The 27,226-nt window shown below is 47.5% G+C and overlaps 1 protein-coding gene across 1 annotated transcript in view; it reads right to left on the bottom strand.

Moving 5' to 3' along the window:
* LOC146775759 (SNF-related serine/threonine-protein kinase-like) overlaps nucleotides 1-26,874 on the bottom strand; it is a 252,112-nt gene extending 225,238 nt beyond the window's left edge. Inside the window, exon 1 of the mRNA XM_085638992.1 lies at nucleotides 26,615-26,874. The gene's annotated coding sequence lies outside the window, so the exon portion shown is untranslated. The remainder of the gene's footprint in view (nucleotides 1-26,614) is intronic.
* Nucleotides 26,875-27,226: the final 352 nt, after the last annotated feature.

Genomic DNA, 27,226 nt, shown 5'->3' with positions numbered 1-27,226 from the left:
TTTGGTGCCGAGTGGTTCTGCAGAGGTAGGCGTGGACTGCCTCGGAGCCACAGGGTAATCGATTCGAGGAGAGGTAGTAGCGGTCAACGGAGTCGATGACTTGACCCTAGTCGCTGCCTTCGAAGTGGACTCCGATGGAGCGGCCATTTTAACTTTGGTGGTCGTGGCCGATTGCTTCGGTGCCGGGGGCCGAGGCGCTTTTGAGGTACCGATGGCCTTCTTTTTCGGGTCGGTATCGACATCCGCTGCAGCGAGTTCGGCGCCGAAATCCCTTTTAGTGCGTTCGGAGCCGATGGTCTGGGCTGGCGTCGAAGGAGTGGAGGTCTTCGAGGGCTTTGAGCCGACCACTGCTAGTTTCACTTTCGGTTTCTGTGGAACCGGTGAGACGATTGGTTTCGGTTTCGTTGAAGGGAAACCAGTCTTTTTCGGTAATAATGGCTCTTGCTGGATGTTCGAGGCCGGGCCCGAAGGCGGGGCCGAAGAACTGCGGGATTGAGCTCGGGTAAGGCCCGGAGGCGATCCCTCGACCGGAGCCGTAGAATGACGCACTTTGATAGCCTCCGTTTCGACGGGTAGGCCCTGCTCTTCACCAGAGCTATCTTCTTCGGCCCCAAAGGCCTCATCGTAGTCTCCTACCTCATCGTCGGCTTCTTCCCTGTGAAAAAGCGCTTCATCGGCGTCTTCCGATCGGGAATCGTGTTCGGAAGCGGGGCTGTAGTTCATGTCTTCGACGCTTTCAACATCCTCGTCCTCGGTGCTGAAGATGTTGGCCGGGGCCGGTGCCGATTGCTGCGCTTCTAATCTCGCTGCCCGTCGATTCCGGAGAGTCTTCTTGGATCGGAATCGGGCACAGGCCATACATTTCGATTCGTCGTGATCCGGCGAGAGGCATTTGTTGCACACCGGGCGGATGTCGATATGTGGATATTTGGCGTGGCAAACAGGACACCGTTTGAATGGGGTCCTCGATTCCATCGTCGATGTAAGGTCGATGGTCGGATTAAACGGATCCGAAAAACTTGAAGAAGTTTGCTAAACTAAGCAAGAAAGCTGTCGATACCGAGCGGGAACAGTACCGACGAAAACTAAAGGCCTTTTGGCCTTAAATCAAATTTTCCTAACTTGAGCTAAGATAAGCACATCCGAACCCAATGGCGGAAAAAAACAATCTGAGGATGGAGAGGATGCCCATGCGCACTGTGGTCCAGGGGAGGAGTCACCTATCTCAGGATACTTCGAAGACTCTTCCAGGACAACAACGTGCAAACATCCGGACCCAACACTAGGCGGCGATCTATGCACAGATATGAATTCAGCAGCCCACATGCCTCGAACACAGGTCTCTCACACCTTCAAATACAGCACAATTGATATCTTCTGCTTAGGAAGGGAGCTTAGCATTGTAAAATCCATACTTTATTACCCACCTAAGAGGCCCCCTTGATTCCATAACGCCGTTATTTGGGGAATGTTTAGTAGGTCACAGATTTAGAACACATGGGGCTACATGTATGATAAAAGCATTTTGCGATTACCAAATAGCGATGTTTACCGAATCGCAATTTAGTAATGGCAAAATGCTATGTATGTAAGGAATCTCCAAAGAATTAGCAATTCCTTAATATTAGTAAATTACTAAAGGCCCATAAGTGCGAATGGTTTTGCATTAGCTAATTGCGATTACCTAATTGGTAATAGCAAATTAGGCAATGCAAAGCCAAGAGTGCCGGAGGGCCTAAAGCACCATGAAGCTCCCCAAAAAGAAATGTGCACATCTAAAGCGCACACATGCCCTAGGGGCATGTGTGTGCTACGTGGCACATTGCATATGGTTACCATCGACTTGAAGTCGATGGTCATAGCTTTTTCCTAAATGCATAGTTTGCATTTAGAAAATACTTAGTGCATGTGCTAAGAGAATCGCAAATTGTGCTTCCCTATTTATAGTCACAATTTTAGGTAATCGCTATTTTTGCTGTTACTTAAAATTGTGACTATAAAGCCTTTCATACATCTTGAAAGGCTATTTTGCATTGGCAAATGTCCGAAATTACTGACTCGCACCGTTTGCGAATGCAAAATTGTTTGATTCATGTGGCCCAAGGAGTTAGCTTAAAGCTATCTGTTTAATAAATAATGCTGGAACTTGAACATAAAGCTGACGAATTTTGTAATTGCTTATGGGTGAAATATTTCATTACTTCAGACAATTTAATCTATGACAAATGGTACTTCCTAAAGATCTTTTTGGTTTAGAGTTGGCTTCTGTGACTAACCCAAACCATTTTCCAAACTGGTAGTGCAGGTGTCCAGTCTCCCAAAGTATCCCTTCTGGGTTGGCGCACAAGTGCCTTCTTTCCAAGAGCCTGCCCTATTGACTCCATTGCAGTACTAGGACATAGCACTACAGCTACCATCTGCTGGGAGTCATCAGTCAATAAGATAACCCCAGGTTGTCCAAGCACAAGGAGGCAGGGCCATCAATAGAGTTCCAATGGTGCAAAGAGCGAAATGAAGGAAACACCAATTGAGAAGATCCACTATGGGATAGATTGGAAAGCTGCTGTGTGGGTAAACTATGTGCCCAGCATATTCTGTACTCTCAAATCACTCAAACAGGTACACGAGTGTCAACCGTATCACATGCTGCATGCTCTATCGTTAAACCATCAAGAGGGTTATGGGCTGGCATTACAGAAATGCTGAAAAGTGTTCATTCGGTCATCAATTATACACTCTGCATTGATTGAGCTCTTCAGAGCGATATTCTTTTAATTTCCAAATTTCCAATACGGATCACTTTGCAATTGTACATCATGCTTTCGTACAAGATGTGAGGTGAACTACAATGCCTAATAAACTGGTGATCAAGATAATACGGTCTGCAAAACAGAAAACGAACTGAGTGTTTGGGTATTTCAGGAGATCTCTACATTCACGTTCACTGTTACCAGGGGAACAAAGGGCAGCAGATCCAGAAGTTGTCAGTACCAAATGTTACAACATGAAAACTTGATTTAGGTGCTTGAGGATACAGTGGATCCAATAAAATATCTTAGAAGGGCTCTAACTGTATTTTGATTTTGTATGGCGGGCACTGATAAATGTGAGCTTTGGACAAATGAAGTAGGCACCTGACACAAGAGCGGCTTTGTTTACATACTTGTTTATATACTCCATCCGCACACATTACAAATTTAAGTGACGGGGCTGCTGATGTCTAGCACCTGGGAATACTAATCACATCAAGCCCTAGACTGAAAATCTGATAATGAAGATCCCGCAATGCATGTCAGATGTATACTAGTATTCTTAGACGTAACTCATCAACAGCCTCCCGGGCGGAGAAGTAAGCACATACACAAGTGACAAGATACTCCAGCTAAGCCTGCAGAAACAAGATTGTCATTCAGCTTAAAATGAACTACCAACACCCTTAAAATGAACTACCAACACCAGGCATGGCCACAAGAAGTGATCCCATCATTATGCAACGATCATGCACAATAAAAGGGTATTTCATCTTGAAAAAAAAACTTGCCATATTCAGCCGCAGGAATATAGTCCACAAACAGTAAATTGTGTCTTTCGGTGCCCACCCATTGCAACTTTAGGAGAAGTACAACTGCCCCATTTATGCTTCTTTTTTGCCTTTTTTCATGAGAACTCAAGCAAACAATAAATCAAAGGGTGGACAAGGAGCGGATTAGACAGGCCCAGCACCCAGGCTCCTAACTGGCCAATCTAGTACAAAGTAGGGTGCAGTTCCCAGGGGAAGGGAGAGGAAGGGAGAAGGCGGTCAGGGAGATCTAGCAAGTCCACCAGAAGGACCCGGGGAGGGATGGGGGGGGGGTCAGATCTGAATGCACTCTCACACACAAAAGGGAGTTATGCTTCATCATTGGGCTTCTCCTCGTCAGGCCGGCACTGCAGTGCCCAATGGGCCCCTCAATAGGGGCTCTTTTGCAGAGATCTTTTGATCTTAGCCATTTGATGAGTGCGGATGAGGAGGAGTACAAGTGTAGGGTGGTGCACAGGTGATTGAAATAGCCTAAAGGGTACCAGGGAGAGCATTATTCATGAGTTTGTCCCCTTGACAAGATAAAAACAAGTGAGATCTCTTTGGTAGTAATGTACCAAGATAACTTCTATTCCCTCATGATGAAGCTAACATGTTTCATGCCTCAATGCCTGAGGGTAAGTGGCATTTCTTCACGACCAGGTACGTATACCTACCCTACAACGGAATGGAATCCAGGGTAGTGGAGTGAAAGTATCCAATCAAAAACAGTTCTTCTGCACCTTCAGCGGTAGGCCACTTTTTCCCCAAGCCAGGCGCGGTCCTCTGACCCAGTTAAGGGGCATCATTATCTCACTTATACGGTCAGATCTCGTACTTCCTTCCCTGCAGAAGGTGCAGTGGAACTGTTTTTGATTGGATACTCTCACTCCACTATCTTGTGTTCGAATCTGTTGAAGGGTAGGTATACTTTCCTGGTCCAGAAGAGATGCCACTGACCCTCCAGGCATGAAACATGTTGATCTCTATTCACTCTTGTTGAAGATATCTTGGTACATTACTACCAAAGATAGTATGGAGTCCCTATAAATGACTCACTCCACGCATAGAAAGATATCCTAAGGTAGGTTTGGTATAGTCATCTATAGGACCTCCATACTGGCAACGAGTGGAACCTGGTTTAAGGAAAGCCTGGAGCACAGCCCCTTTTTACACAGACCATTATGTATAGGGGTATCCAGATTTCAGTGAGCACTTTATACTCGGACACGTTTTGTCCAGTCGGGGTGGGCACGCCACTCTGTCATTCTCTGCTAGACCCGGGGCACCACCAGGACTCACTCGCCCCATTAGTCGCACAAGCGCAGTCCACCTCTTAGAAGGGCACCAAGGTTAACTCAGAACGCATGCGCACACCGTCTTATGTTTCGTCTGAGCATGCGCGCTTATCGGGACACATTCACCCACGCATGCGCCAGAACCAACGCGCGCAGCTTCCCGGCTCGCTCCTCCAGACCAGGAAGTGGTCCACGCCTTTTTGCTCCGCTTTAATTGGAACCCTGAATGCAACCGGTATTATCTACAGGCAGCCGCTGGCAGAGGGTAGGTGCTGAATGAGCCGGCCCCCGACGCAACCGTAAGTACTCAATTACGCAGGTTCCGCATGGGAGACGCTCCACGATCCTAATGCGCAGCTCACCCTTACGTAGGGACCCCAGTTTCAATCTACCTATGCTTTGTCTTTGTAGCAAATAGGGCGCAGGCAGCCACGGCAACACCTAGGAAGCCATAGCTTACACATACGAGGGTAAGGATCTTGGTATGCATGTGTGTCAATCCCGTATGAATTTTTGAACGCTAACTTTATACTCACTACTTTGAGACGGACAGGGTCTCCACGTATGCTCTGAGCCATCTGTTTTATCACTGCTCGTCACCCACGAGCATAGTGGGACCTTATCCCTGTTTGGGAGACTACATATGCTGGTTGACCTCTGTGTTATTATTAATATCATTACTTTTAATAATGTCATTATCTGTGTTCACAAACTGTCCCCTTACAATGTCTTTCTTTGTTTGGCATTGATGTTACCCCTTCACAACGTTTTTCTTTGATTGGCATTGATGTTGATCTACTTTAACATGCCTTGTTACTCTCTCACACCGCCCCCCAACCAATGGGCGTTTCTTTACCCTCCGGTTAGAAGTGTGTATCTGACACCGATGTTGTACGGCTGACAAGGCATCTGTGTATGTTTCTTTGCATACTACTTCTGGTGTGACTGCACTATTACAACGTGGATGGCAATCGGGGGCACGGACAGTCCTTTGCTGTGTTCGCTCGATAAACTGTTGTTGATATTTGTACCAGCTCTATCTAAACCATCCATGTGTGTCTGTTACCCCCCCCCCCTCCCCCTCTTTCCCCCCCATCCCCGTTTATTTCCCCTTCTAGGTTACACTAGCTCGGTACGCATTCTCTGTTCCTGCTGATTAGGTCACTGTACCCCGCAGCCCCGTACCTCTCTTTACCTTTCACAGACGCAGGTTACCCTTCCAACCACTGGAACCCCCGTCTTCACCGTGCACATCCTCTCACTAAGTTTGGTCCTGAAGAAACGCCACTGACCCTCCTGGGCATACTAGGCGTGAAACATGTCGACCTTTTTATTAGTCACAGTAGCACCTTGCGCTTATTAGTGACCCCGTGACCTATCGGTAATTTTTATTTTTGCCAGGGGCCCAACAACATTAAAATAGAATTTTTTGGACACCCCTAGACATTTTTATTCACATACTCTGCACGCACGCAATCACTTACCTCTCGGATCCACCACTACCTTTTAAGCCCACACACCCGCACTCACCTAACGGCTTTTCTCTTTAAAAGACCTCCGATAAAGAGACCCTTCGGGGGACCGTCGGGCATTGCAGCGCCGGCCCGACGAGGAGCAACAACAAGCCCAATGATGAAGCAAGACATCCTTCGGGGTGTGTGAGGGCAAACAAGAGGCTACATAGAGTCCTCCCCTTCGGGATTGGATCCTTGAGACTGGGGAAATTTCTCTCTGCCTCTTTTCACCTCCCCTCTACCTCCCTTCCCCCTCTACACTCTCTTTTCTTTTCTTTCTTTTGTTGAGCAGGTGATCGCTATTTTTGTTTCACCGCCAACATGACACCAGTTAGCGTCCCTGAAGGCTTACCAATATTGCATTTTAGGTGATTCGCACACCACATTGGTCAAATATCCTGCCAGGGGTACCAGTATATGGACTCTTTCAATTTCATTTGAACTATGTGGGAGTGAGTATCACGACGCAAGCTCAGGTCAGCAGGTTTCAGTATATTCAAGCACGAACTGTGGATGAGATGTGGCTGTCATCATCACGCACATCTCCAACATCAGGATAAACTGGTACTCTAACTGAATTACAATCCCTGCACTCACTCCGGTCATGGTGATTTGCACACCTGTTTATTGGTGAACACCGGCAGTGTGGAGGCAGCAGCGGCCACATTAAGACTTCGGCTGGTTCTTAAGGGAAAACAAGGTTTGAAACCACGGAGATTCGCACACCCCATTGACAGTAAACATTGTGTGGAATTATTGCTGATTAACCTGGTGATTCACTCAGCTATTGTGAACTCTGTGATGTGTATTTAAATGTTTTTTTTTACTCTACCATAGTTAGTGCTAATTTATACACATTATTAGAGCATTAACAATAGGGTATTGTCTAAACCACACCATGGATGGTATTGCTACACCCATGTCTTTCCTGCCCAGTCCTAGTGATCCTGTTTTGGAGTGGAAGCAATGGAAAGATGGTTTTGAAACTTATTTAGAAGCCATAGGAGGCAATGTGCATACAGATAAACATCAACTAGCCATTTTGAGACACTGTTTAGGTGGGAGGGGAGACAAATTATAAGTCATTTGCCACCTATTGTTGTGAATGAAGAGGATGAAGAAGAGGTTAAGGTTGACGTATACGAAATAGCTACATCACAACTGGATATCCTCTAAATCCAGTAAGTTAATGAGGTGGTTGCTAGACATACATTTCTAAGTAGAGGACAATTGTGTAATGAATCCATTGATTCTTTTGCTAATGATCTAATAATTTGGGCAGCCAAATGTAATTATGATAACTTTCATGATCAGATGATACTTGATCAATTGATTGGTGATGCAAAATTACAAGAGAAATTATTAGCTGCAGAAGATCTTATGTTGAAAAAAGCTATAGATATCGGTCATATATTTGAGGAAATGAAGTTAGGTATGTAGGAGTTAGCTGCAAAACTGACCACTGAAGTTCAGGTAGTAAAGAAGGCTGTGGGAGATGATAAATCATCCAGAGAAAAAGGCAAATTTAAAACGAAAAATATCTTTGCTTTAAATGTGGTCTATCAGGACTATTAACGAACTACAAGACATGTCCAGCTGGAAGCGCAAGGGACATTGTGACGGAATGTGTAGGAGTAGAAATAAGTACATGGACAAGATCCAACTAGATCATGTAAAAGAAATCAACCAGGAATACGTTGACATGTGAAAGGAATTTATCCTTCCTATTTATGAAGTCAATGCATCAAGTAATGATTCTCCATTTTGTGTCATTAACATCAATGGTAAAGATATTAATATTATAGCTGATTCAGGCGCTCAGCACAAGTTAATAGGATATCAATGGTTGAAGGAATATCCAGGATATAACACATAGCTCCCCTGTTTTTTATCTGGTCAAGGAGACCACCGCATTAACAAATCTCTCCTTGGTACCCCTTAGGCTATTTTAATCACCTGTGACCACTCTACACTTATACTCCCCCTCACTCAAACTGCTAAGATCATCAGATCTCTGCAAAAGAGCCCCCACTGAGGGGCCCACCAGGCATTGCAGCGCTGGCCCGACAAGGAGCAGACCAATGATGAAGCATGACATCCTTTTGGGTGTGTGAGGGGATTCAGATCTTATCACTTGGATCCGCCGGATCCTTCTGGTCAGCTTGCCAGATATCCCGGACAGCCTTCTCCCTTCCCCATGGGAACTGTAACTTTCTTTGTGCTAACTCATGCAAACAGAGTAACCATGATTCACTCTTCTTATAGACCCATTCCCACACAAGAAACATGAGACAACAAATTTGGGGCTATATTTTGCAAAGTGTCCTCGGGGCGCAATAGGCATGTGTGCCCACTTTTTGTGCCTCTGGGGCACTTTGATATTGCAGAAGGGGCCGCAGACGCCCCTTCCCCAATACCGATAGTATTAGCAGATATGCAGCGCCAGCGCTATCCTGAAGAAACGTTCCTTCATTTGCATGGGGGTGTGGCCTCAAACAAATGAAGGGAACACTTAGGACCGGATTACGATCTTGGTGGATCGGATACTCCATTACAAACGTGACAGATATTCCGTCCGCCGTGTTACGTAGGATATAATGGAATTGTAATTTGGCGGACGGGATATCCGTCATGTTTGTGCGGACTAACCCTTCCACCATTATCATAATCAGGCCCTTAGTCTCTGCAACAAACTATGGATGCGGGCGCAGAGGCAAAGAGGCCGCTAGGAGGCGCACTGACTGTCCACCACACAATGGAGGCGCCCATGTGCAGGGGCAAGGGGGCCCCTATGGATACCCCAGGCATCCTCCTGCATGTAGATGCAGTCACTCACTGCTTCCGCCCGCAGGGTGGTCTCTGCCCTACTTGAAAGTGCAAGTCGCATGCGACCAGCTGCTTAAATAAGCAGTCTAGCTCTCACTAATGCACTTTTCCAGGGACGTTGCACGATTGCTGCTGCCCTGAGGGCAGTACATTATCAATAAGAGGCTGACGCACTGTCTGCTCTCCTGTACAAAGAGAGTCAGTGCGCCCTTACTGTAATATGGCCCTTGGTAGACCACCATGCACATCTACTCGTTGGGTCATTTTTTTTTTAATAACAGGCCAAGTGAAATTAATTGCACTAAACTGCAGTGCTGAAGGTGACCTCCTTGAAATGTCACTTCAACAGAGTCGAAAATTGTCAACCTCAGGGAATGACAGAAAAAAAACACTATCAGCTAAGTTAATAAGTATAGCTTAAATGGTTTAATACATACAAACAGTATTATTACATGCATCTATTTACATCTTTTTGTATATTTAAGACAGGCTGTCAGGAACGGGAAATCAATTTGGGAGGAGGTACTCCTACCAACTCAATAAATTTACTCTAGCTACGTCAAAACACAGTTCTGGAAGAATTTCCACTCAACCCCTTGTGGCTATGGAAGAAGCAACAGGCAATCTGCAGAGAGGGAAAACAACCTTTACAACTTCAGTCATTACAATGCACTACCTTTACAACACAGTCATTACAACGCAACATCCTTTACATCACATGTCACTACAACGCATGCCATTACAACGCAGTAAGTAATGGGGAATAATAATTTTTACCCCTACACTATCCAACACTTACCCTACTGTTGCACCTACTGGAGTGGGAATAGTAATTTTTACCCCTACACGATCCAACACTTACCCTACTGTTGTACTCAGTGGAATTGGAATAGTAATTTTTACCCCTACACTATCCAACACTTACCCTACTGTTGCCCTAAAAGTAATATGGGTTGTAATGGTATGAGTTGTAAATGCAGTTTATAAAAATGTGTTGTGAAGACATGCGATGTAAAATCGTGCGTTTGAATGGATGTTGTGATGTAAAAACTGCGTTGTAAAGGTATGCTTTGTAAATGTTTGCGTTGTAACGTTATACATTCGCAGAGAGGGGCATGTTAAGTTCAAGCAGCACCAACAATTATAATGTATACAACAATAAGATTCCTCAACCAATTTAAAGAAATAGATAAAAAACTAATGCGCAGAATGTCCCCAAGATCTTCAAATTAGATTAGGGGGTATCCAGAGATATGCATTTTTTAAGTTCTAAAGCTAAAAACACCAAGAAAAGTAAAGAGTCAATCAGAATTCACTGTTTGCAGTAGATTGGAACTGAGCGCCGCAATTTCAGGCCAAGATAGGATAAACTAAATGGGTTTACCCAGTCAAAATACTTACTTTTGGACTTCGGGCCTTATTTAGAGTTAAGAGGACAGGCTACACTGTCACAAACGTAGTAGACGTCCCTTTCACTATATTACACGTGTACTATACCTTATGGCACTTGTAATACAGAAGATGGGCTATCCGTCTCATTTTGGCAGGGTATCCCATCCAGCAAACTCTCTGTAAGCTCTTTTGTCACTGAAATGGACGCCAAACTCTTCCAGTGGTGAAAGTTTCGAGGCTGCTCTCCAGGGAGGTTCCATCAAAGTCGGAAACGTCATCATCGAGCTTCCGGTGAAACAGGACAAAACTGGATGCTGTGCCTATGAGGTTGCCTAACAGGTCAGAATCATTTCCCATTGTGTTCCTGTTCAAGGTTTTCAATCAGATTTAGTATCTTTTTTAGAAGCCAACATTTTCCGGGAGTGCAAGGCCAGAAGGCATAGCCAAACAAGGTTCTATGCAAATTCCTGCTAAAAATGTTTAGCATGTTAAAAAGCTTTAAGTGGGAAGAACCTTGTTTATTGCCCACCTTGAGTGCAACCTCCCTGGGAAAACCTCAGAATCCTATCCTGGTCCTCCAAAAGGTGGAATAATAAAGCCACAGCTTTTACAAATTTCCGGAAAAGTTTCTCCTGGTGAGTCCTGCCACCCCTAGCTCCTCAGGGCTGTCTTCGAGGCACCAGGTCTCTTTCTCCAGCAAGGTCTCCGGAAGGGTCCACTCCTCTGTGGTTAACTGGACTTTCCTTGAGTAAGTAGTAATTCTGCTTTAAGTGTCCTTGAAGCAAGCATAAGCCAACCACTTGACCACTGGAGAGCAATTCCAGTCCCTGGGTGCTAGCAGGATTTGGGATACCAGAGTCCATAAGTGAGTCCTCTTCTTCCAGCAGGAGTCAGGAATCTTCTTTTAGTATGCCCTTCTTCATGTGCTGTCTTCCCACATTCAGGATTGTTCTGAGGAGTTGGTGGTTGAAGTGCCAGATTTATCCTGCACATTAGCCAGTGACTGCAGAATGTTTGCCTCCTAATCCTAACTATTTTCTTGCACACACACCGCCTCCTCATGAAGCACTTCCTTTTTGCCTCACCGTAAAATTACCCGAGAGACCCATTTTCAAGATGACAGAACCCAGATGCCACCAGGCAGGCCTGTCTTCAGCTCTTTAGGCACTCCTATATTTTTATTAGATCTCCCACCACCGGGAAGGTTGTAAACTGGATCGCTCTTATATTGCGACAGGAACCTCCCTGTCTGGGATGGTTTTTGGAATGAATAGGTGAAGCTCTGCCTGGCATCTCCGCGTCAAAAAAAGTAGTCTTCAGGCTGCCCTTAGTTTTGCCAACTGTTCCTGTCCACTCCCAGATAGTGATCTCTGGCCAGCAGTTAACACCCATCCGTGTTGTGACGAGTTAATGTAAGTTTGCTTACATGTTAGGTTTGAAAAACTGCTGCTTAAGATATTGGCAATAAAGACAAATATGATAGTAATTCTGATCTAGCCTAATCAAATGGTAATGTATTTGCTGCAGAGATCTTTGTGTATCCAGCCGGTTACAGGATTCAACAGTAGTGATCTTACTTTGGTTGCTAATGAATTTGCTAAAGCGGTCTATGTGCAATCTGATCACAGATTTGACTCGTCATTAAAAAGCACAGTGAGTTTGCTGCATGGAGCAATATGTAAATGCTGGAAAGTGCACATTGTTCAATGTCAAAGTAAAATAGGAACTACACACAGAAGGATAATGTGCAACACTGACCATGATGTTTATGTCTTAGTGTGCCATTGTGAACAATATTATGTTGGCAGTACTGTTTCGATTGACGATGGGTGCCATAAAAAGCAGAACTCTACCTATCCGGTTGCCTACCACTTCAGGGAATGTCAAAGTAAAACAGAACTATTGGAATTGATTAGATCTCAAGAGATTGGAGAGGACTGAACCATATTTTCGCATTATGACAAAAAGAATCAAGAAATATTGTCTCCAAAAGATTTGAATATGGAGTAGAAAATATGGGTCCACCATTGAACGGGATTGTGTGGATATTACCAGCATAAGGACTAGAATGAGATTGTAACTATTTAGGCCAGCTGACCGCCTTCATCGAAGAGAACTCCATCCGAGACGTTTCCCAGTCTGGATTCCGCAGCAACCACAGCACCGAGACTGCCCTCCTCGCCGCCACTGAAGACATCTGCATGCTACTCGACCAGGGACACACCGCAGCCCTCATCCTTCTAGACCTCTCCGCAGCCTTCGACACCATCTCACATCGCACACTCGCAGCCAGACTTCACGACGCGGGATACAAGGAACCGCCCTCAACTGGATCCAATCCTTCCGCTCCGGCAGAACCCAGAGGATCAGACTCCCTCTCTTCCTCTCCGAACCCACCGACATCAACTGCGGAGTACCCCAAGGATCATCGCTCAGCCCCATGCTTTTCAACATCTACATGCCCCCCCCCCCCTCGCTGCCATCATCAGATAGCATGGGCTCAGCATTATATCCTACACCGATGACACCCAGCTCATCCTCTCACTCACGAAGAATCCCGAAGACACCAGACTCTGCTTCCAGGAAGGAATGAAGAACGTTGCAACCTGGATGAAAGACAGATGTTTGAAGCTCAACTCAGAGAAGACAGAGGTCCTCATCCTCGGACCCTGCACCCCTGCCTGGGAAAACACCTGGTGGCCCCCCGATTGACCACGCACGAAATGTCGGCATCATCCTGGACTCCTCCCTCTCCATGAACCGCCAGATCAACGCCGTTGCCTCCACTAGCTTCAACTGCCTGCGCATCCTCCATAAGACCTTCAAATGGATCCCCCCACCCCCGACTGCAGAAGGACCGTCACCCACGTGCTCATAACCAGCAGACTGGACTACAGCAACGCCCACTACGCCAGAATCTACCGAGCTCTTCTACACAAACTCCAAACCATCCAGAACGCCGCAGCCAGACTCATCATTGGAACACCGCGTCACAAACACATGACCCAACACCTTCGAGGACTCCACTGGCTCCCCGTCGAGAAGAGGGTCACCTTCAAACTCCTCACCCACGGCTACAAATCCCTCAACAACATCGGACCCAAATACCTCAACGAGAGAGTATCTTTCCACGTACCCAAGAGGAACCTCCGATCAGTGAGTGCTGGGTGTGCGCATTCCAAGCAAGCCTCTTATGTCTGTTTTGTTCCATGTATGAATCTAGGCGACATACAGGGTGCACACGACAACTGACTTGCCTTTCAATTCACAAACAGGATTGCTGTCATGGCGGGATGGGGGTCCTGAATACGTTTTAAAACTGCCAATTTTGTCTCTACGCAGTTATATAATTTGATGTCATAGGTGGAAACGCATCTGCCTCTCAAAGAAAGACACTTTTTTAGAATGTTCTTTATAATATTTCATGTGGTGTTTGAGGCAGAGTTTACATTCCAAGAGTTTTCAGGGCTCGCCTCGTGCATCGGCTCTGAGAGCCGGCCACGCCCGTGGCTCGGCTCTTCCTATTATTTCCGGGGCTCGCCGCCTCAAGCCACACATAGCACACCGAAGCCTGCGTTTTGATCACGGCGAATCAGAATAAGGCAATTGTAAACTTTCTGCAAACCTGTCCGGGTCACGAAGGAACGGGATTCACTCTGCCAGAGAACGATTTATGCAAGGGCAAAACAACCTCGTGGGGTCATAGGGTCGGGTTTCTAATGGCCAGGCCTGAGGAGGGCAGTGAAGGGGCGTGGCTCAACCCGGAACAAGCGGCCGCGCTGAACGCACTTCCCAAGGCTACAGGGTATGTATGCAGCCACAGCCGAACAGGAGCCGTGCTCCTCTGGAACCATGGACCGGGCTGAGGCTGCAAATCCCGTTTAGATGCATTCGGCGCACCCTATGGCGCACAGGAGGCGCGCTGCACTTATCAATGGTCTGTCGAAAGGTAACGGTTGTTGCTACTCTACTGACAGGGAGCTACAACGATTTGATCTCTTTGCGACTGCCACTGTTTTGCGGTCACATTGGCCTGGACACAACAGGAGCTACTAATTAATCAAGATCACAGGTGTTATCTACTAAGAGCACGTGCCTTCGTCACGGCGGTGCCAGCCTCTAGGATTTAAACTCATGAACTGCAGATTGCACAAAGACTAGAGCGGCAGGCACATTAACCCACTGAACTGTACTAGTGTCTTTAACGCTGCAACAAAAATACGCGCAGTTCGAATGTCTGCTCCAGTGTTTCTATTTTTTTCTGTGTTTTAGCTAGGCAGGAACAGAATGGTCTGTTCATTTATTTCCTTCTAGAGCACAAAAGCACATAATGCTACTAATTTTGCTCAGTGTGTCGAGGAGGCGGCTCATCTTTCAAGAACCAACATGCACAATGCATGCAGGATTCACCAAAGTATCCTGTCAACCAACACCAACAATACGCGGGCAGTCATTCAATCAGAGACAACTGTTCTCTACAAAGGTCCTTCTCATGGTACGATGGGGCATTAGAATAAATACAGGCACTGGAAAGATACCACACTTCATTTATGAGCTGACTGGCACACCTTAATTAGGCAGGTATGGTATATAATCAGCTACTTTAGAGTTTTTTTCTTTTTAATAACACATTTTTATTTGTCAAACAACCAGTATATTGCAGAGCACTGTAACCCAGCAACTCATGCATACAGAATGGACAGTGAATTGACTTCGACAATTTCAACTGAAGTAGAGGGCAAGTGAAGAGCAATAGTTGAAATTTTAAGCAAACAAAAAAATAAAAGAAACAAGCCTCTAAAACAACCCCCGTCGCACTCACGTCTACCCCAAAACAGCACCATATATGAATAATCTCATTCATCCAGACACACTGTATCTGTAACTAAAAAGCGATGTTGCATGTCAATTACGGGAGGAGGGTCACCAAGTCTGCGGGCCCGGGCACTGAAACCGGTTCCAACTCCAGGCCGTGATATTTTGCCCATCACCTCCATATCTTATAATGTTTAAGCGGGCATCCCCTGGCCGCAAAGATGGGGATTTCCAGCCGGATGCAGAAATCCATGCTATTTTTCCACACAGACACTGAGGACGCTCTCGGAGCCTTCCAAGCTTTAGCAATATCTCTCTTAGCCAAGGTGAACCCTAATAATATCAAATGGCGTTTGTATATGTTACCCCCTACATCCTCCATAACATGCAGCAGGACCAACTTTTGGGAACTATGGAGGTCCCAGCCGAGTACTTCGGATAGGCACGACAAGACTCCTCGCCAAAATCGTGCTAAGGCGGTACATTGCCAGATTGTGTGGAGCAAGGTACCCTCCTCATGTTGGCATTGAAGACACACCAGGGAGGCCACCAATCCCGCCCTCCAGAGCCAGACCCTGGTGAAATAGACCCGTTGGAGATAATTAAACTGAATGAGACAAAGACTTACGGCAATAGATGACCCTCGCAGGGAGGCCAGGGCCTCCACCCAGTCCTCCTCCTCCAGTGGGCCTATGTCTCCCTCCCAAGCCTCCTGAAGTCGCTGTAGTGTGGAACTATGGATAACCAGGGACTGATAGATCTTAGAAATCTTGTGGTCGTGGAGATCTCCCATAAATACCTTTGCCTCTATGGGACTAAACTCAGCCAGGGACCCCAACCCCTCGCTGTAAGGAGTTATGGAATGCCGGAGCTGTAAATATCGGAAAAATTGGGTTTTAGGCATGTGGAAGTCCTTCTGTAGCTCCTGAAAGGACTTAAGGACTGGTCCTTGCATGACGTCTCAGAGTAGAGATGCCAATCCGGTCCCAGCTCCGAAAACCGGACAACATCGTCAGTTGCGGTAGACGCCCATCCGACCAAAGGGGAGTCTCCCGGGCAACCTATTCAACCACCCTGTCCTTCGCAACGCCTGTCGCCATATTTGAAATATCAGTTTCGTAGCCGGTGGTAGTGAGTTGCGCAGCGGCGCCGAGTACAATATAGTGTGTAGAGTGTTATCCCCCATACAACGCCTCTCGACCGCATAGGCTGGGTCGGCCCTATCGCCATACCACCACTCATTGAGGACCAGAAGATGGGAGGCCAGATAATAAGATAGGATATCAGAGGTTGCCAATCCCCCGCACGACGTGGACTGGAAGCAAGTCCGCAGAGCTACTCTCGCCATTCCGCCAGCCCATAGAAACTGACCCAAGGCTGTATTGACACGTCTGAACCAGCCGGGGGAAATCAGATAGGGATCGTTTTGTAGTTGATACAGGGGGCGGGGTAGGGACACCATTTTAAAAATGGCTATCGGCCGTATATTTGTTTTTGATTGAACTATGTCGAGACAATAGGTATAAGTAAAGCATAATAATGCAAAGAAGGCCAGGAAGCATATCTACGCAGACTAGAAATATATGTGTTTTATATGGTTTGAAGTAAGAGAGTACCAGCTAGGCCCCTCGGAGCCTCTCCCATACCAGTAACCCACAGGTACCCTTTTCACTTATATCATTAAACCATTATTTAGGCACAGTTCATGTTTTGTTTTACAATGTCATTGTAGGAGGATCAGGTGAAAAAGAGTTGAAAATGACAAGTATACTATATAAATGATTGCAATAATACTAAGACAGAAATGAGACCTACTTCATTCAATGTTCATATAACTTTCAGAAATGTATTTATTACAATAATGACAATTTGAGATCAATTTGTATGTACTCGGTCCCTGTTTCTCCCATGATCGCCTGGGGGTGTTCGGTTTTGGCTGTAGTCAGTCATTGCTATACTGTAGCCCTTCTATTACTCCAAGAGGTAAGTCTCCAGGGGCTGCCTCTGACCAGTGCCGCCATGGGCTGCCCTCAGGTGGTCCTGGCTGGATTCCTTAGAGACGAGCTCTATAAGGCACACTCACTTTTTATCTTGCACTTAACTATTTTAACTCTGTAGCTTCCATGGTCCAAATTAGCCCATTCTAGAAACTGTCAGCAAAGGAATAGGATTACTCTTCCTACCATACAATGTAAGCACTTTGGTTACGGGAAGTTCCTCTTCTGGATCCATAACTGGGTTTCTGGAATTCTTATGTGGCTGATTCCACCTGGCAACTCTGACCATAACTCCTGGTTTACCATAAAATAACACGAATGGTCACAAGGTCTCTTTCCAAGTATTTTCGAAGGCTGTTTCCAGATGCTGTCTCTGAAATTCCCAATCACCGCATTAATGCTAAATCTGTCCCCACAACCCCTCCCCAAGTGAGGAATATTTAACCCTCTCCGGGATCCCCTTTATCTTGGAAACTCAATACCACTAATTCCCCATACATTTGCTTGGCTGCGGTCAGGCAACAGTAATGTTATCAATTGCGTTCTGCACTACACTTATTTGGCTGTCGGTGAAAGAGAATTGGGGCTCCTATCTTGACTGTTAGCTTTTTGAAGAGGAATCCTTTTGCTAAGCTTCTCTTGAAAAAGTTTGTGACATTTTCTGTGGGTATCTGTGAACCCGATCCAAATATTGTGAACCTAGTGATTGAAAGTAGGTTGCAATCTAGTGTGATATTTTCTTGTTTTAGGCATGGACGCCAATTTACCAAAATGCCAAACGTAGCGGAAGTGACATCGCACGCCATTTGACCTTTACTTTGCCTTACACTCACATGCTTACACATACCGACACATTCACACACTTGCGCACATACACACTCACCCGCAAGCATACATACAATATACATTAAGCAGCATTTTTTTATAAGCCTTAGCTCCAAGATAGGGGTCATATTCCAGCTAAACTATTCTATTTTTTATTATACTAATAGTGAATAATATTATTCACTATTTGTATAATAAACAAGCATTTGCAATGCAAACATCTACTGTTCTTTAACATGGAGGGAAAGTAAGCACCAAACTGTGTGATATGCCAGGTATGGGAACACATGGAGAGAAATATTGCCTTTCAGCGGGAAATGGTATAGTCCAGCAAAATTGACTGTCTAGAGGTGCTCCTGGAAGACCATTTTTATGGACAGGAAGCTAGAGAATGCTAAAGTGAATCTGGTATTTTGCTGACCTCTGCTGGTCGTTTTCTATCAAGAAAGTTAAATAGAGGCAGTTGCCAGAAAAATAATTTTAAAAAAGTGCCTCAGCAGAAAGCAATTCTAGTATTTTACTGGCCTCTGCTGGTCGTTTTTTTTCAAGACAGTTAAATAGAGGCAGTTGAACAGAAAAAAGAAGTCCCTATGCGGAAGCAGACAAGTCCTAGGGCTGATCTCCAGAGCCCACAGGGTACATATACATATAAGTATATAATAATAAGTATATACTAAAGTATATACAAGCGGTCTCAAATGCGCCATCTAAAAAACAATGGACAGAAACCAGGAGCTCCAACCAGCATCCATTAGGAAGAGCTGCCCCTGTGTTGCAGGCACTGATTTTACCAGCTCTGAGACCAGGGATCGCAAAAGCAGTGCCAGGGATAGCAAGGGGTCACAGCTGCGACCCCTGGCGACCACTAAATGACGTCCATGGATTTATGGCTTGATTACTTTGATGCGGTAGTGTTCTATTGTGGCCATTGATTCCATCTCTGATGCCATTTTTGGATTTGATGGTCCTTTAAGTGAGCAGGTATTTTTGGCCAACTGGGAGAACATTAGGGGGCATATTTACAAGAACGTGTGATAACTACCGTAAGAGTAGCGCAACGCAACTTTCAGCATCGCAGCACATCGCGGGAAAATAACCCAGTGACAACGTGGAATTCACATCAATGTGGTAGCAAGCGATAGTCTCCCGAAACCGCGGACAATGTCTGCGATACAACCACAACGACGGCGATAAAACCACAAAACCAAAAAACACGCAATAGGCCAAAGCGCGATGAGGAAATCAGCGATAAGCAGCGCCAGGCCTGCAACACACACCTGGCAGGCTGAAAAAAATCACCATAAAAGCAGGAAAAACACCCACACACAAACCGACTTACACCCAAGCACCATGGAGGGAGCCGGAGCAGGCGCAGAGGACGAGCGCAACCCCACAAGCACCCCGGACGACCAGCCTGGGACCTTGGGGACAGGGAAGGGCAAGGACAAGAAGACGAGGAATACGAAGTTCAGTCTACACGCAAACAGGATCACAGTCACGGAGGTGATGGAACACCATCAACAACGGTTTGTCACCTCCAACGTGTCATTGGGCACCAAAACTGGAATATGGCGGGACATCGTTGACAAGGTGAATGCCGTCGGAGAGCACAAGCGGCCAATGGACAAGGTCAAGAGGCGATGGAATGACATCAAGCGGAAGACCAAGGAGAAACTCTCTGCCAACCAGAAGGCAGCAACGCAGACCGGAGGTGGGGGCCCAGCGCCACAGCTGGAGCTGGATGACATGGAGGAGCTGGTGTCGACAGTCATCAGTGTGGATACTGTGGCCGGAGTCGGGGGACCGGACCCTGCTTGACAGGACACAACACAACCGCAACAGGGTGAGTTACCACTAGGTACTGGGGGGACGGGTAGAGATGTCCATGATGGCACACATGCACAATCAAGCAGGGCACAGTACACACCCAAAATGACCCTGGCTCCTCGCCCAGACCTACAGACTGACACAATGTACAATGCCATGCTGTCTGAATGTCAACCTGTACCATGCGGCTACATACATGTGGACACATTGTAATTCACTATCTCCCCTTCACATCGCAGGGGCATCGTCAACATCTCCTGCAGAGCAGTCCCAGCTTCTCTTCACGGATGACAAGGAGGACAACACCAGCACCGACACACAAACCATCAAATACATCATTGACCTCATCCGCCAATCACCTCCAGGATCAGGGCAACCAAGCTACATCGATGAGACCCCACCCTCCACCCAAACCACCCAGCAGGAGGCACCCACCCTCTCCCAAGACCCCCAGGAACAACACATGGCCTTCTAACGCCATGTGCTGGAGGGCCAGAGGCAGACGGCTGAGCAGGTGCAGGTGGGGGTTTGACCTCATGGCTACCAAACTGGACGCCATTCTTGGGTGTCTACGTCCACCCCATGGTCTCCAACGAGCCCTGACTGACATCGCTGGAGCCATGAGGCGGAGAGAACACCCGTCCGCTCAGAGTGGCTCCAGCGATGCCAGCCGTGAGCTGGCACACATTTGAAAGCTCATAGAGGACATGGTGCGGATGGAGGCGGAAAGGATGGCAGCCACCACTGCACATCATCGAAATGTAGCTGGGATCTACCAGGCCCTGCAGACCTCCATCATGGCATTGCCGCCACAAGGCGTGGCGCTGATGAATGCTGCTGCCCCACCATCCACATCCCCGCCCCCTGGTGTGTCAGTGCCTCCTAGTGCGGCAAGCGTATCCACTCAGGCCCCTGATGTGTCAGGGGCACACAGTGCCGCAGCCGGTACTGCAACACCCACAGGTGGGGCAGGGCACACATCCGGGGACGAGGACATGGACATGGATGGGACTGTGGTCAGAAGGACCAGGAACTAGCATTCATTTCCGCCAACTGGCCTGTTTCTGCTTGGTCGCGCACATGGCCTCATGACCTTCCACTGACCCCCGATACACTCCGATGCCCTCACCTTGGACAGCGCCAGGGACTCCCACATCCCGTTCGACGACCAATGACACGGTGGACAGACTGGGGACTTTACCCTTCCTCTTCCGCAGCACATGTCATCCCCGGCTGGACTCTGGCTGGCCCTCCACGGGCCCATATTGTGTAGTATGTTCAGCATTGCCCTGTACTGCTCCAGCTGCATAACTGCACTGGATGTGCAAATAAACATCCAGTGACGCACAGCTGTGCCATGTCTTACATCATTTAGGTATGGATGTGTGGATGAATGTGGGGACAGTGCCTTCCCTTGCGTCAATGATGTTCATCCTGTGGGATGTGAGTCAGAGAGTGCTACATTTCATATTGTGTACCAGGTCCCATGAACACTACAACAGGGACACACGCATCAGTCACTTCCTTGCCCGGACATGGACTGGACCACGCCCAGAGCCCACAAGTCATTTCGGCAAGCCCTGCGTATGGCAAGCCAGACCACTCTGATGACGCTCCGAGGGGGGGGGGGGCCCTCATTGCTACCCGTCGCAGGCGTACTCGCTGGTGGTGTGCAGGTCACTGGTCCAGTTGTCAGCATGTCACAGCCACTCCCTGAGGGCAGGTTTAAACCCACACACCACACCCATCCGGCACATGTGTCACTGGCCATGTGACTACGTCAACATAAGGGGCCGACGACCCTCTTCCGGTGGTGACTGGATGACGGCCGCTCCACACTTCTCATTCATTACGTGACCATGAGTTGTTGCGCACAGGGTTGGTGGCATCCGAGGCCTTGCGTACGGCAAGGGCCTACCACCACGTGGCGCTGACTGGGGTTGAATAGGGTTAGTGGCACCCGAGGCCTTGCGTATGGCAAGGGCCTACAACCACATGGCGTTGACTGGGGTTGCACAGGGTTAGTCGTACCCGGAGCATTGCGGCCGGCAGAGGCGCCACGGGACGGTGACTTTGGGTGTACTGAGTCTGTGGCACCTTAAGCTGCTGAGCGGGTGGGCAGCCGGCGATGATGCCCCGTCCCGGCAGTCCAGACAACTCACGTTTCGTGTGCCCTGCTGGACCGCAGTGTAGGCCACGTGCACTGGTATGTCCTATGCAATGGAGTAATCAAGACCCAGCACCAGACGTGAGACCTGGTGGCCTGCAGAGCGTGGCTGCATGTTGTGGAGGGTGCCATGTCCGCCTGCCCCGGACTTGTGGCCTGCAGCGGCACGTGGTGAGACATCCTGTCTACACGCCGGTGGCGGAAGGTGAGCAGTGAGGCCTGGGTGTGCATGGGTGGGCATGCTCCGATGGGCGGCGGTAGGGGTTGGGGTGCCTCTGCCTGGGTGTGCAGGCAGGCACTGTTGTCTTGTGCAAGTGTGTGTACTGTGCCAGTCATGTATCTGGACTCTGTTTCAGATGACGGTTCTGACTCAGATGTGTGACCTGGTGTAATGCTATACATACTGGCAAGTGGTTGGAGACACACCGGTGGCAGCAGGTGAGCAGTGTGGCCTGGGTGCGCAGGGGTGGCACTCTCCCTCTCTCGCACCCTCTCTCTCGCCCTCTCTCTCGCCTTCGCTCTCTCTCAGTCCTTTGATGTGCGCAGGACACACCTTCCCATCATGTTTTTTGTCTTGCAGGCTGTGACCTACGGAGTGTCCCGATGGTATCCGCCATGTGTCTTCATTTCATTTCAGTGTTCATTTAAATAAAGTTTCATTTGTTGCTTCAAAAGTGAATGTGTGATGCTCATTTCTGTGACGACACATGCATGTCACCAGTTGTGATTGTGCGACATCAAGCAGATTATTTTGTACATGTTTAGGTGTAGCTGATGTGGCATGTCATTGTTCGGGGGGTGCCAGGAAGGGGTGGTCCGGGGTGGCGGTGGGTGTTGTGGCCCTCTTGGGTGTACAGGCCGCAGGATGAGTGGCTCCATGGCATCTGTTGCCCTTCCGTTGTGGCCCTGGGCTGTGTTTCCTTTTGTGGTGCTGGTTGCCGTCCGACTTTACACCAGGTCAGAGCAGGTGTAGATTTCCTGGTGTCAACGCGCCTTATTGCCTTTTTTGTGTTCTTATCGCCGATCTGGCTGTTCGTTGAGAATGTTGAGGTGTGATGTTGTCACGGCTTTTGGCACGGGAACGCCCACTCTGCATCTCATTAGCGATAGTTGCGGGGGTCCTCTGTGGCGATGTTTTTTGCGGCTGCTATCGTGGGTAAACTGGTGCTGTGGGCTGTTAACACCGGCTTGTGAATGGGGGGGTACATTTATCACGACTTTGGCTGCGATAATGTGCCGTTAATTCGGCGATGGCTCCTTGTGAATATGCCCCTAGGAGTTGGAAAAATAGCTCCCCAATGAGGAAAATACAGCTCAGGGCTCCTATGGTGTAACAGCAAACTCAAAGCCCCACAGCACACCAAGACACAAGATTCCTCTGTGCTTGAGGCTTAAGAAACCTCACATAAGTAGCATACCTTGCCATATAACCCTACAAATGTAGTTGACCTGTTTTCCATTTATAGTTAAGTCCACCAACATTCTGAGCCTCTGCATACAATGGTTAAATACATTTTCGCTTTTCAAAGAGTTTCCTTACATAAGCAAGTTAAAATTAAATACTTCGAATAAAGTCTGCTGGTGTCAAATGTGTGATTGAATGGTCTTAGAAGATGACTTCTCATTTTGATCTTGTATGAATGCAATACTCGAAATCAAACAATCATTTGAATTTGCTGGTACTCTTTTTGCTGATTCGTGTCTCGTCAGGAGACTTTTTGCTTGTTTCCACGACACACAAGCCAGGTTATGCTCAAATTCACTGCCTTGTGCGGTTTGTTATGATTTTGCTATTTTCTCACTAGTCTAGTTCAACAGGCACGTGTACCTGGCATCTGTCCCATGAGAAACACTTTTGCACTCCCCGCGATACAGAAATTAACAGAAACAAATGATCATTTTCAATATCTTGTAGTAAGGAACTGACCATAAATACTCTCCCTAGTTCTCCCTGACCATGGGTTCAGGAAGGCTTAAAAAGAATGTATAGTTCACTCGAATGCAACAATAGAATACTATTGCTGAGCAAGCCTGCTTACTGGTCTGAATTCCAACAGCCTGTCCTACATCAAGTCAAATGGCACTGTCCAAGCAGCAACGGGATGAGTCTTCCTAAGAATGAAATCCTAATGTGAATATTGAGAGAGCTGAATGGGTCAGTTGTAGAGAAAGGTCTACTTTCCCTTGCTTGCGCACCCCTCCCTCTTATATCTCAGTTGAACCCTCCACATGGCGTGTCAGCGCACTGAGTTTGTAAATATTTATCCATGCATGTACATATGGAACTTTATCCAGTACAATATTATATCTCCTGATTTTTTTTCATATATGCATCATGTTAAAATCTCTATATATGTATACATCTTATGTGTGGCCATTTATATTTCTCACCCACTGCACAGGAAAAAATTTTTTTACAAATCTCCCCAAATCGCCACTCTGAGACATCCTAGTCCTCTTCCAAAATATCCCCTACCGCCGCTTTCTGACTTGCCCAAACCTCTTTACTGCTATGAACTACCATTCTCTCCAGACTCTTCCCTCCTCTATCCATCCAGCTAACAGGCTCTCTGACTCATCCCAAGCCTCTTTACTGCTATGAACTACCATTCTCCCCAGACTCTTCCCTCCTCTATCCATGCAGCTAACAGGCTCTCTGACTCATCCCAAGCCTCTTTACTGCTATGAACTACCATTCTCCCCAGACTCTTCCCTCCTCTATCCATCCAGCTAACAGGCTCTCTGACTCATCCCAAGCCTCTTTACTGCTATGAACTACCATTCTCCCCAGACTCTTCCCTCCTCTATCCATCCAGCTAACAGGCTCTCTGACTCATCCCAAGCCTCTTTACTGCTATGAACTACCATTCTCCCCAGACTCTTCCCTCCGCTATCCATCCTTTATCCTATCCATCCAGCTAACAGGCTCTCTGACTCATCCCAAACCTCTTTACTGCTATGAACTACCATTCTCCCCAGACTCTTCCCTCCTCTATCCATCCTTTATCCTATCCATCCAGCTACCAGGCTCTCTGACTCATCCCAAGCCTCTTTACTGCTATGAACTACCATTCTCACCAGACTCTTCCCTCCTCTATCCATCCAGCTAACAGGCTCTCTGACTCATCCCAAGCCTCTTTACTGCTATGAATTACCATTCTCTCCAGACTCTTCCCTCCTCTATCCATCCAGCTAACAGGCTCTCTGACTCATCCCAAGCCTCTTTACTGCTATGAATTACCATTCTCTCCAGACTCTTCCCTCCTCTATCCATCCAGCTAACAGGCTCTCTGACTCATCCCAAGCCTCTTTACTGCTATGAATTACCATTCTCTCCAGACTCTTCCCTCCTCTATCCATCCAGCTAACAGGCTCTCTGACTCATCCCAAGCCTCTTTACTGCTATGAATTACCATTCTCTCCAGACTCTTCCCTCCTCTATCCATCCAGCTAACAGGCTCTCTGACTCATCCCAAGCCTCTTTAACTATAATGAACTCCCAAATAATCCTTTCTAATCCCTTTCATCCTCTGTCCTCTTCATCCAACTAACAGGCTCACATGACTACCACTTCCACCGCTCCCAAGAACAATTTATATTTCCCCTACTAATCCACTACTAATCTACCTTTGCGTTCCCGAGTGGCGCGCTACTCGCCGAAAGCGCTTCAGAGCCTCGCCGGGGGTAGGAAGCGCTATATAAATGCAATTACAAATGGCTAACATCTCCCTGGGTATCAGGCACCCTCACTTCTTCTACATCTGTACATCACTGATACTATGCCATGTATGTGACTGAACATTGCCTGGCCCACAAGGCACCTGGTGCCCTGTCAAGGGAGGCGAGCGCTCCACGCCAACCCTTTTAAAGTGTTAAGTGGAAAGAGGAGTGGGGTTTAAAGACTTGCGCGTGCGTTAATGATGACCTAACAGTCCCACATCGAAACGAGATGGGTAAAAGGTCAGTGCTTGGTCAATATGCTGAAATTGACACGTGATCACTTGGCAACAGAGCACCACTGCAGAACAAGAGGAGTTGTGCTCTGCACTGGTGGGCACTCACTGCCGTGCACTGCATATCTGCCTGCCCTGGCCCAGTCTTGTCAATGTTGCACCTGAGCGCCTATAGACGCCACATTACATGTAGGCGCTGACTAGGCAGATGATGACGCTTGGAAACTTACCCATGCACTGAAGGGATGCTGTCAAACTTACACCCAGTACTGTTGCACGGGAGGGACTTGTCCTGTCAGAAAAAGAGCACGGCAGGGCTACAGAGCATCTATCCGGGGGAAGGGGGGCGTCTCCCGTCCTGACTGGTACCGTTTCCTGCTTCAGCGCGCAAGGGCGACTTCCATTACGTGCACAGATCTAAAGGGATGCTCAGAAACTTACCCCAGCGCTGCAGCAGGGGTTCAGCTCCGTCCTCAGGCGCCGAGACAGCCCCGAAGGCCCGGCGCTTGTATTCGTAAAGGCCCCGGGCGCCTGCAGAGCGTCGGCGGCCCGGGGTCCAGAGAGGCCTGCGGGCTTCAGAGGATGCAGAGCTGACGCATATCCTTCGCAGGAAGGATGCAGGCGACGGCTGCGGCTCCTGATGCTGCTCGCTGCCTCTGCAGAGAGCGCCCCCCGCCCAGTCCTCACGGCTCATTGACGTCAGAGGGGCTGGGCCGCCTCTACTCCTCCCTATCCTGCTATGGTTCTTAAAGGGCCCTCTGGCATTGGCACTTGCCCGGAATGGTAGGAGGCGCTTATGAAAAGAATACATGCGTTATTGTTGTTCTTGTTATGCTTTTTTATTTCGCTCTTTTTCTCTTTCTTGCTTTGCACTTTCTTTTTTCCAGATAGGGCTATCTTTCTTTCTTTCTCCTTTTTCTAATTTTATCCTACTTCCCCTCTGACTCATCTGCTTATTAATTTTACAATGCAAACGTTTCTTTGTATGTCGTTTGCAGATTGCTTGTATTCGTTGTATTCCCATTGCTATAAAACATGAAGTATTCAAGCCCC

The sequence above is a fragment of the Triturus cristatus genome, chromosome 12 (assembly GCF_964204655.1).
Source record: "Triturus cristatus chromosome 12, aTriCri1.1, whole genome shotgun sequence".
Lineage (NCBI taxonomy): Eukaryota > Metazoa > Chordata > Amphibia > Caudata > Salamandridae > Triturus > Triturus cristatus.
This window is presented reverse-complemented; position numbering and strand designations above follow the sequence as displayed.